Source organism: Tasmannia lanceolata, unplaced genomic scaffold (genome assembly GCF_043159265.1).
Source record: "Tasmannia lanceolata isolate RefF3 unplaced genomic scaffold, GAP_Taslan_0.1 ptg000005l, whole genome shotgun sequence".
Classification (NCBI taxonomy): Eukaryota; Viridiplantae; Streptophyta; class Magnoliopsida; order Canellales; family Winteraceae; genus Tasmannia; species Tasmannia lanceolata.
This window is the reverse complement of record NW_027518682.1, coordinates 14,255,344-14,268,115: the sequence shown is the minus strand read 5'-3', so window position 1 is coordinate 14,268,115 and position 12,772 is coordinate 14,255,344.

The window sequence follows — 12,772 nt, the reverse complement described above, 5'->3', positions numbered from 1 at the left end:
CACCTTAGACATGGTTGTGTGGATATTAGGTTTGGAAATAAAAATGTGTGTGTGTGTGGACCTGTCGTATTTCTGGATTCTGTGTACTTGTGATAACGAGTTCTTTACGCCATCCTATCTATTGTTGGGTATATAATATAACCCATGTATGTTCTAATATAAGCCAAATAGGTAATGGATCAGGTGTAGTGGGCCCATTTGGGCTGGAGCCCATTAACCTCTTATAACCCTAGTGTATCTCTCTATATATAGGGGCTGGAGGCAACAAACTTGGTATTCCAAATTAGATACCTTGGGTGTAATGCTTCAAGCAACCTCTTGCTTGACCTAATTACTCTAACATCTATTACTTATGATGCGTGGCTGGATATTCTAAGGACACCCTTTTGAGTACTACATTGAGAAATTTTGATTATTTATCCGTAGACAGACGAGTGAAGGGCTGTATAACAAAATATGAACATGGGTAAACTTCCCATGGTTTCACAAAACATGAACATGGGTAGACAAGCTGTGTTTGTGAAATTATCAAAACATGGTATTACCAGCATCAGTAGCCTATTTAAAGTATATATTTTCTAGTACTAATACATTGCCATGGGTGTCTTTATTAAAAAGTATGGCACCTGCTTTTGGGACTTAATGAGAGGATGAGTCATGCCACATCTTGTGATGAGTCGACAAGTTTACATGGATGACTCATCATTTAGTTGACAAGCATCTGCTTAGTGTATGGGTTGTTATTACAAGATGTTGGTGTGATTGGTGTGATTGGTTGACAAGCATCTACTTCGCTCCGGTACTGTTGGGAGGAAGTTCCTTCAGTACCTTCAGATATACTCGTGTGCCTGTATTTACTAAAATACCCTTAACCCCTATCTCTTAGGATAGCAACACGTGCCTTAATTTTACTTGGCCACGTATGTGCACTGCACAGAAGGAACTTTTTCCTAACTGTACTGGAGTGAAGTTTTGTTCCACATTTATAAAAAATGCCACTGTAATGTTGTTGAGCACAAACTTCATGCCACCATTTGATTAATAAATTAAAGAAATGAAAATTCCAACCTCTTGAGAGAATAGTGAGACTCAACCGGAGATCTTTGAGTCCTTCTTATCTCTTCCAGTCTCCCACCTTTGCAATAGCCATACCCTACATTACTATTTTTGTTAGTAAATTAAAGAGAAAGAAATTAGAGCTCATTGCCGTATTTTTGCCATCAAAATAGCCTTTGCCCGTGCAGTCAACACGGTTTCAGAAAACCCGTGACATGGTCAATTTGTAATGACCCTTCGGCAAATTTGGACTTCTCAGTATCATTACACCCTAGCTAACAGCAACAGTTTTCTCAACACTGTTCTATCATCGAGGCCAAAGAGTCATTATGTTATCAACTTTGACCCCCAATTTTCAAATGACCCAGATTTAGCCGGTCACTTCTCAGATTGTTTCTAGCCCTAAAGGTTCCTTCTCACCAATTGTAGCTTTTTCAGTGTCCAACCAAGCAACTTTGTTCTTCCAGTCGATGGTTAGTCCATAACATGCACCCTCGAATCCATATCCCTTCTTAGCCCGGACGAACACATTTGTAAGTTGATTTAGTCACCATTCGTTCTTCATCCATCAACCATTATCTTCGTCCACCGTCCAATAAAAGTCTGGAACTTCTCATCCATCAAAGTGTTGTTCACATGTGGAGAAATTAAACAAAAAGTTTCTTGGAATACTTAATTATATCCTTCACGACCCAGGCCTATTCTTTTTTTCTTTTTTTTTCGCACCATTTCTAGTCTGTGACAACTAAAGCTTCACTCATATGGCTTCTAATTTGATGCTTCCATGCTCAAACCAAACACATTGGACTTGATTTTTAATTTGTTAAAGAAAAGTTACGGATGATTCTCTCTCAGGTACAGTCCGTTCCATCTTTTTAAGTTGCGTATATCTTCACTAAAAGTCTTTAGTTAAGAGATGTACTTCGTGTTTGTAGTTCTAGTGTCGAAGTATAAATGATTAAATAATACTAACTGTTGATTGTTGGAAAAGATGAAATCAAGTAGGGACTGGTTTATGACTTACTTGGAACCAACATGAAGTAAGTTGTGTGAAACAACCAGCTACTCCAATAGCTTAAGCTGTTGGAGAAGGCGTTATTTAATCTTTAATACTTTAACACTCCCCCTCACGTGTGGCCCCTTTTTTCTAGGGTTAGCCTACATGTGACACATGGGGTCCCTCTTTTTTAGGTTTGGCCCCTGCATGTGGATTTTTGCTATCAAGGAGGTTTGAACCCAATAAGATGTTAGAGTAATTGGTTATTTCACATGGTATCAGAGCAAAGGTCCTGAGTTCAAACCTCCTTGATGTCAATAATCCACATGCAATGGCCAACCCTAAAGTGGGGCCACATGTGCCACGTGTAGGCCAACCCAAAGAAAGAGGGGTGACACATGAGGGGGAGTGTTAAAGTATAAAAGAGTAAATAACGCCTTCTCCAAAAGCTTAAGCTGTTGGATTAACTGGTCGTTTAACAAGTTGAACACATAATGGTTACTCAAACCCAAAATTGCTTACTTGAATCGAAGTTGGTTACTTGATTCTAAATTGGTGCAACTCAAACCCAAAATTTGTGTGCTGTTAAAAATTCCAAAATTGAAACGAAACTTGTAAAAACATATTGAACTTATCATTTTGACAAAAACTCTTTGCGAAAATCAGTTTAATGACGATGGAGGAAGGCTGAGTCGTGACACATGGCCACTCTCCTTAAGAATTGTATCGGTCCCCTATGGTGCAGCTGAGATCTATGAATCGACACTCCAAGATAAAACAACCCAAACAGGATCCAGTCCACGTGCACTCGCTGACCAGCCCACTTTGAACCACCTTGAAACTTTGCTCAGACACGAAATAGAATGGAGAAGGAACAAAATAGAAGGAGAGAAAACAATAGCTTTTTGTAAAGAACCAGTATATGTTTCTGTTGTGTGGAGAATCTCTATAAATCTGTATATTTCGTATATGGAATAGTGTTGCCTTCTTTCTCTTTTGTAGAGAAAATATGATTGTTGAAGGAGGAATAAACGCCCGTAATGAGAGCAAAATGTTTCTCTCCCAACACCCAAACCCAAACCCGGCTCTTGAGGAGGAATAAATGCCTATTAAGAGAGCAAAACGTTTCTTTCACAACACCCAAACCCAAACCCACCAAACCCGGGCCATGCCCCGGCCTTGCGCGGGCGTGTGTGTTTCATGTAAATGCGGGTCACCCAACAAATTCTAATGGCTCTTGCAAGATTTACCTCCACTCCACCTCTTATAAGGAGGTGAAAGTCTTTTGAAAGTTGCAATGTGTGATAAAACTTTTTTGCATCGGAGTTGAAACCCACTCCACACACTCCTAGGTCTTGGGTTTAAGTCACATTAAAACACAAAAGTCAAGAGGGGCATTTCAATTTTGAATCTTCCCAACAAATTTTAAGCCCAAAAAGCGCTTTTTGACCTTAAAATTTCTAGTACCAACTCTAACAACTTAAGCTTTTGGAGTAATTGGTTGTTTCACATGGTGTTAGGGCTGTTCACTATACGGTTATAACCGAAATAACCGACCGAACCGAATTCAGTCGGTTATTTCGGTTCGGTTAAATGGTAATTCGGTTCGGTTTCGGTTTCTATTACTAATAAATTTCGGTTTTCGGTTTCGGTGTCGGTTTCATTAAAATAATTCGGTTAGAACCGAAAAAACCGAATGGGGGAGGAATGCCGTATGCTATTTTATTTGTACCCATCTGTCCATTCCTATGCTCATTTATTTTTTAGTGAATTAAAAAATGCATCACTCATCATTGCCTTTCAACAGCTATTGACCACTTTTGACTAAAACCACATGGTTTCTTAAAACCATGGGCTGGTTTTCATTAAAACCAAGTAACCAACAGCTTTTTCTTTTGAGCAAAACCACATGGTTTCCTTCAAACCATGGGTTGTCAATTTCAAATTCGTATGGTCAAAAGACTCAAAACAGTGAAACACCCCATTTTCAGATTTTCTAGTTTTATTTGGGCATGAGGATGAGGTTTTCCACTTTTATTTTTGCCCAAACAAAGCTTTTGAGTTCCTTCCGATGGCATCTCCTCCATGGCTCCACCTCCTCTTCCTTCTCCGGCGGGCAGTGGGACCTCCTCCTCTTCCTTCTCCGGTGGCATCTCCTCCATGGCTCCACCTCCTCTTCTTGGTGGGATCTCCTCCTCCTCCTCTTCTCCGGCTCCCGGTAGCACTCCAATTCCATAGGTTAATCCTAATCCTCCGATCTAAATGTAGAGGGTTGATCCTACCCTCTATAGATCAGAGGGTTAGGATCAACCTATGGAAATAATTCTTGGGGCACATCCTATTTAGGCTGTGGCCCATCTAATGGACGGCTTGGATCATCCTATGGTATGGGCCGTACGGTACTTTTTAATAAACTGAGGAAGAGAGGAGTGCCATTATAAAAAATAAAGCAATGTTGATAGCCTGAAATCTGAATGCCTGATACCTTTGTTACAAAGTCATAAACTTCACTTTTCGGTTTTTACCGAACTAACCGGAAAAACCGAAATACTTATTCGGTTTCGGTTATTTCGGTTGGAAGCAAATTCGGTTTCGGTTTCGGTTCCCATTTTTAACTAACCGAATTAGGGTCGGTTATTTCGGTTCGGTCTATTCGGTTCGGTTAAAACCGAATGGACACCCCTACATGGTGTTAGAGCTATTGCCTCTAGGCAGGGTCCGGGTTCAAAACCCAACAACTCCTTGATATTAAAAATCTAAGCACACCGCGAACCTAAAAGACGAGGCGACATGTACATCCAAATGTTGAAGTATAAATGATTAAATAATACAGACTTTAACAGCTTAAGCTTTTTGTAATGATTGGTTGTTTCACATGTAGTATGTTTGCAAGAATGATCAGTATGAATCAATATTAGTGTCAAATCTAATATAATATCAAACGCTTACGATATAATCAAATCTTATAATGCGAATGATTATACCTTGAGTGATCAGACGTGTACCTTGAATCGCGCATGATGAACCAGTTATCAACTGAATATTAAAAATGAAATAAAAACACTAGATTACTTATCTGGCCGTTTGTATAGAAGGATTTAATAGTCCAGGCTTGTAAAATCATGGATTTTATAAGTCAAAACTTGGATTTTATAAGCTAAAACTTAGATTGTACATTTTCAGGATTGTAAAATCCAGGTTTTAGTTTATAAAATCCAGGATTTTGTAATCATGATTTTAGCTTATAAAATCAAGGTTTTAGTTTATAAAATCCAAGATTTTATTATCCTGGATTATAAATTCCTTGTACTAACAGCCCCATGGAGTTGTGGGACAAGGCAAAACTTGGTGTCCTTAACGAAAGATCGCTCCCACTGTGATGAATCCCAATATGGTTGGTGCTTACATTAACTCAAGAGGCCGGAAGTATGTACGAACGGACCCACTAACCTAGCGAACATGGCTTATGTGCCTATGTGCTTCGAAAGAAATAAAATAATATAAAAAAAAGTTGTAGGGACTGGGTTTCCTCTTTTTATCCATATATACCATAGGGAAATGTTATTAGCACTACTGTATTTTGACGAGGGCACTCCTCGCTTTATTAAAAGTACGGTATGGCCCGCACCATAGGATGATCCAAACCGTCCATTAGATGGGCCACATACTAAATAGGTCATGCCCCAAAAATCATTTCCATAGGTTGATCCTAACCCTTCCGAATGTTAGAGGGTTGATCTTAACCCTCTATAGATCGGAGTGTTAGGATCAAGCTATGAAAATAATTTTTGGGGCACGACCTATTTAGGCTGTGGCCCATCTAATGGACAGTTTGAGTCATCCTATGGTGCGGGCCATACCGTACTTTGAATAAAGTGGGGAGTGCCCTCATCAAAATACAGTAGTGCTGATAACATTTCCCATACCATATTGTATCTGTATATATAGGTCTCATATATGTATGGATTGCAGTAATATGGGATACAAGGGATGTATCCATGTATGTGTATATACGGACTATATCCATATGAGGCTGCACTCATATAAATATGGGCGGACTGTATTTGTATTTACATATGTGCCTATGTGGTAAGGCCTCTTCTAAGGAGAAGAGAAGAGCCCAATATATTAAAAAAATTCATTACCATTCACAAAACAGGGAAAGAAATATCAGCGGCCTGGTAACCAGATCACCTTTTTATCTAATAAATAATCGATAGGAATGTAGGCAACTTCTTATAAAGCCATTTGGCATAATGTGGTTGCACTTCTCTCTATAAAAAGAGGGGCTTCGAAATTGCTGTTGGAAATTGCCTAGACAATTCCGTAAGGCTCTGTTCACTTGCGTTCCCGAGAAAGTAAATCCCTGGAAAACAGTCTCTTTTTTCCTTGACAAGACAGAATTCTGGTGTTCACTTGCTTTACGCATGTTGAATTTCTACAATAAGTCAAAAAATGACATAGAAAAGCCAGGGATTTCATTTCCGACAAAAAACACTCGGATGTCGTTTCCCGAGAAAACTAGTGCAAAAAGAAGGGCAAGCAATTTCCTTGAAAACCTTTTCCTACGCAAGTGAACAGTCCAGGGAAACCTTTTCCTTCACAGATTCCCTGGATTTCTTTTCTAATGCCACGTCAGATTCTCAGGAAACATTTTCTTTTCCTTTCCCGGGAAAACAAGTGAACAGAGCCTAAGGGTAATGTTCCACAGTGTTCCGTTACAATCCCAGAAAAATGACAAAACCTAGTATGTTTTGTTGATTTTTGTTGTGAGAACATTAATCCCCTTAAAATAATATCTTTTTGTTGTATATTGTATTTAATATACACATATAGAGTGAAAGCAAGAAAGAATTACAACTATAAGTTTGTAATTAAACTAAGGGCATGTGCATATGAAACCCTTATTTTCCAATTTAATTGTCAACTAATATGTAGTATAGATACACAAATATTTTTTAGAGGTACCCAAAGAAGCCCGAAATCCTACTAAAGCAGCCGAGAACATTGTTAGAGAGGAAGCACTGCCGAGCGTAAAAAAAAAAAAAAAAAAAGGGAGCTGTGGGTGGCAAATGGGCACTTTGATGGCTGAAAATATTGAGCCAAGCTAATCTATCAAACCGTTTGAAATAACAAGGGTAATTTTGTAATTTGAACAAAGTAGAGGATAAGATAGGTCAAAATAATGCCCATAATAGAAAAATGATGGTACAGTCACGCAAAGAGTTTTCAGGGTTCGAATCTTCTGAGAAAGACATGTGTAAAACTTGATTATGTAGCGCGCAAAACAGAAAGACGAGCACACATCTCCTGAATCTTTCTATTGACCAAAATAGCCTTACGTGAACTGCCCTTGAAGTTCCCAAATTCTACGTTGAACAAAGGGGCGAGGCTCTTTTGGTCCCCGGATTAGAGGTTTACAACTACAAAACAGAAAAAAATTCTAGGGTTTCGTTAAGGTGCATTGAAAATGTGAATCTACAGTAAATTTACATAGGGATTAAGAGTTTTACATGGCTTTTGAGTTATTTTTCTTAAACAATGTGTGATTTACATTTTCAATGCACCTCATCGTCAGTAACAAATAATGTGTGATTTCCATCTTCAATGCACGGCTCCTTTTGGTTGCCAGTAAAATTTTTGTACTCAGAAGTTTTAGTAAAAATGGGTTGCCTTTTAGCAGTAGAATTTTTTAATCCCGCTCTTGTCATGATTGCCTTTTCATCGAACCAAAAATAAGCTTGAGAAGAATTTTTTTCTTCCCAACCGTTCAAGCAACTAAACAAAGGTTTTTTTTTTTTCCAACCATAGTCCGGTCAACCAAACATGGGATTTTTATTTTACCGGGATACTTCTAGGACTTTTTTTCCCACCAATTTCTTCGGATTTTTTTCCTCCCACATAAATCCCAAGAACCAAAAAAAAACCCGGCAACCAAAAGGAGGGGTCCATTTTTTCACTAGAGAACAGCCACCTCAAATGAATAAGACAAAATCTGGATGAGGTGGCTGTTCTTTCCTGCAAAAGTGAGCCCCGAAATGGCTTTCAAATTGTCTAGCAAATTCCTACTTGCATAAAAGTGTCCTAAAACTGGTAACTTTTAGCACCCGCATCTGAGTTGACTCAGGCTATTTCCGAGACAAAACAGAGTATTTCTTAAGTTACTGAAGCACACTCAGCAGCAAACATAAAACAGAGGAGACCTTATGATCCCCAACAGTGCTATAAATATTACTATAATTTAGCATAGAAACAAGAAAAAAAAAAAAAACACTAATTCTAAGGAAAGTAAAAAAGGATTAAGAAACATACCTTTTGTAGTCACTGGTACCCACAGGCGTGAACAAAAGAAGCATTCAAATCCTCAAACGCCGTGTTTTTCATCGTCTACTTCTTCAAATGATTCTTTAGAAATCCCTCCATTTCTGATAAACGAAGGACAAAACAAAGTATATAAATACTTATGAGCAAGGAAAATCCGAAATTTTCACAAAATTTCCTTATTCCATTTTCGATCTCTGTCGAGACAGCCTTTTCCACGGATCGAGTACTGAGTCCCGATACCGAGACGGAAGCACTTGATTTCTCCCTCGTTTTGATCGAACGATCGGAGCCGTATCTTCGAAGCCACCGTAGTAATCCAACGGCCCGAATCCCTTCCTTTTCGAGCCGATCCGTTCCATTTCAGTTATTGTTTGCTTCTCAGCGGCAATCTCTTCTTTACTTGGATTCTTATTACTCCTCAGCAAAGGTTCATCTTCGAAGTTACCGGAAATCTGACGCACTGCCTCTAGAAGAAGACCTAAATACCCTTCCTGTCTACTCTCTTTCTTCGAGTCTCTCTTTTCCTCTTCTTCTTCTTCTTCTTCTTCTTCTTCTTCTTGTTTGTATGAGATGATAGGGTTTGAATCGCTTTCTTCTCCATCAAGAGCTTCTCCGATTTGATTTTTATCGGTTTCACAGTCTCGACTCGTTTTTTCCTGAAGATTCTCGATGTTAGAAAATTCCATTCCTTCTTCTTCTACATTTACCACGTCTTCCTCCTCTTCTCTTTCTAGCTTTCCTACCGTGGCCGTGAAATTTTCCGGCAGATTTTCGACCTCTTTCAGATCACATTCGCCTTCGGATCTCTTCATCGACGAACTCAAAACAATCTCGCTTACCTTCTCGTCAGTTTCTCCCACGCCACTACACATATTTAAACCTCTCTCCACTGATCGATTCTCTGTTTCTCGAATCTCTGGCAGAAGAGCTAACCTCAGATTCAAATCGATCTCCAGTCCTGAAAGAAAATCCCTTTCCGGTACTTTCGAACCTTCGGCCTCCGATTTCGACCCACGGTATTGCCGATTTTTCGGCGATGATGATCCTTTCGAGAAATCGGAGCGACTGGAGGTGATGATCTCTATGATCTTCTCTAATCGCATTTGCGCTTTGGAGAGGGTGCGGATTTTATCAGGAGGATAAGGGGGAGATGGTGTGAGGAAGAAGGAAGAGGAACTTACTGGATTCGCATGCTTGTAGAAGGGAGCCGGTGCCATTGCTGAAGATTCGAAGCTTTTTATTCCAAGCTCTCCATTGCTCTGTTGGACATCAGATCTCTGCAACAAAGGATTTCCGCGGATCGGGAGGGATCGAGAGAGAGAAGAAGAAGAAAATAAAAAAGGCGAGGAGAGAGAGAGAGAATACAGGGGAAAAGGGAAAATACTTTAGCGAGAGGAGGCTACTCGTCTCCTTGGCCTTTTAGTAACAAATCGTGGTTCTCTTGCTTACCCATTTTGGTATTCCTCACTACATTAACTGAAACTCTAAGAACAGATTTACTAGGGACCATTGAAGAAAGTCATTTCACGGGCTGGCTGTTGCATGTGAGAGCAGCCACACATGCTCACTTATCAGCAGATTTTGTCTTATTCATTTAATTCATCTAAGGTGGCTACTAAGAAGTAAGAAGTAAGTTGTGCTCGAAGGCTCCAACCAGACTTCTTTAAAAGGGTATTATTTTGTGAAAATCTTCTATAATGCCACTCAGGAAAAAGCCAACCGTGCGTTTGGTTTTTCTACTACTTTTCTTCCTGAAGTTTGTTCAACATTCTTGGTTTCAGCCTTTCTTAATAAGGTATTGACCAACGGTGTAAGATCATCTCACCTTCATCGAACTGAAGGCAAGGAATGATACTAGTGGTTGTCCATAAAATCAACGGTCTCGGTTCGTGGGCTACCACGTGAACTCCCCAAAAAGAAAGTGGGACCCGCATTTTTGGGTGATCCGAACCATTCATTTGTTGGTACTGATGTGGATAGGGTCTGCCCAGAAAATCTTCTCTGTAGGATGATCCTAACCCTCTCCTGTCATGGAGGTTTTATATAGTGCCGTCAATTTTAAACCTACAAAAAACGAAGGGTTAGGATCATCGAAAGGAGAAGATTTTCGGTATCCACAATTCCACATCAGTACTGAGAAATGGATAGTTTGGAATACATGCACGGCCGGCCACCATATAATTTCTCCTCATCATCACATGGCGTCTATTTTGGCCCGTCCTCCAAGAAAAAGTAGAAAAGGGTCCCACATTTATTGGCATAATTTCTATCGATGGCACAATTAAGATTGTACAAGCGCAAGACTTTTCAGCTCAGGCGGTGGCCCCACTATATCAAATTGTCCTAATCACTTAATCAGTCTATCGGGCGTTGCTGCCTGTGATAGACAAAAACAAATTGGCATATTGGCAAACACTTGTGTGTCTTGAGGACATGGTTTTAAATTTCGGCCGAAATCTGAAAATCGGTGGGGACCGAAACCAAAATTTCACGAAATTCCAATTTTCTGCCAAAATTTTGTAATAAATTTCGGAAATTTCTGTAACTTCAGTCCGAAATTTCGAAGAGTTACAATTTTGAGACAAAGTACCAAATTTCGGATTTCGGTGCAGTCCAAAATGGATACTGAAACCGAAATTTAAAACGGTGCAGTCCAAAATGGATACCGAAACCAAAATTTAAAACCTTGCTTGAGGACTCTGCCATCTGAGCTGGGCACATCTTAGCTCTCCAAGTCTCCAAGAAAAGCGTAGGTGGTGTTCATCATAGATTAGTGAGTAGGGTGGGACATGGTTTGGTTTTGGGGTATGCTAAGAACTGAGCCAATATAGCTCAGTTCTAAAATTGGGAATCAGAACCGAACCACTAAACCATAGAACCGAACTGAATAAGAACCGAACTTGATCGGTTTCGATTCGGTTTCGGTTAAAAATAAGCAAATTTGTGGAGGTTTATACCCATCCATTTCAACCTTCACAAATGGAAGGGTTAGGATGATCCTATGAAGTTCATTTTTTGGGCACACCCTATCTATGTGAGGGCTTATCAAATGAATGCTTTGGATCATCCAAACAAAGTAGGCTCCTTATGTTTTTAAGCGCCACCTCATATAAGCTATATGAGGTGACACCTTAGGAACTCTATTCTCATATATATATATATATATATATATATATATATATATATATATATATATATATATATATATATAGAGAGAGGAAAGTGTTTCTAGTCCGGCCGATTAGAGATCATTCTCTAGTCCACCACCCAAAAACACATGGGTCCCACATATGTGGTGATCTAAAGCATTCATTTGATAGGCCTCATCATAGATAGGATGTCCACAAAAATTCAGCTTCATAGGATCTTTTTAACCCTTTGATTTGTGGAGTTAAAAAATGGACAGATTTGTGGCGGTTTATAGCCGTCCATTTTAAGCTCCACAAATCATAGGGTTGGGATGATCCTATGAAGCTAATTTCTTGGGGACACCGTCTCTATGTCAGGCCCCATCAAATGAATGCTTTGCATCACCCAATATGTGGAACCCATGTGTTGTTGGTCGGCGGACTAGAGAATGATCTCTAGTCGGCCGGACTAGAGAATGATCTCTAGTCGGCCGGACTAGAAACACTTTCCTCATATATATATATATATATATATATATATATATATATATATATATATATGAGAAAACGGTTTCTACACTCAAGTGTAGATAAGTTATCTACACACTAGCTTAAAATACAGTGGAGGCCCACATTGTTTGGGTGATCCAAACCATTCATTTGATTGGCCCTCACATTGATAGGGTGTCCACAAAAAATCAGCTCATAAGGTCATCCTAACCCTTTGAACCATGGAGGCAAAAAATGGACAGATTTGTGAAGGTTTATACACGTCCATTTTACCTCCACAAATCGTAGGGTTGGGATGATCCTATGGAGCTGATTTTTTGTGGACACCCTAGTTATGTGAGGGCCAATCAAATGAATGGTTTGGATCACCCAAACAATATGCCCTCCACTATATTTTAAGCTAGTGTGTAGATAACTTATCTACACTTGTGTGTAGAAACCGTTCTCTCTCTCTCTTTCTATATATATATATATATATATATATATATATATATATATATATATATATATATAGAGAGAGAGAGAGAGAGAGAGAGAGAGAGAGAGAGAGAGAGAGTATTTCTAAGCACATGCTCAAAAACACATGTGACCCACATTTTTTGGGGATCCAAAGCATTCATTTGGAAGGCCCTTTCATGGATAGGGTGTATACCAAAAATTAGCCCTATAGGATCATCCTAACCCTGCCATTTATGGAGGGAAAAATGGGCAGAAACATGGACACACAATGTCTGTCCATTTTTCACTCCAACCTTTT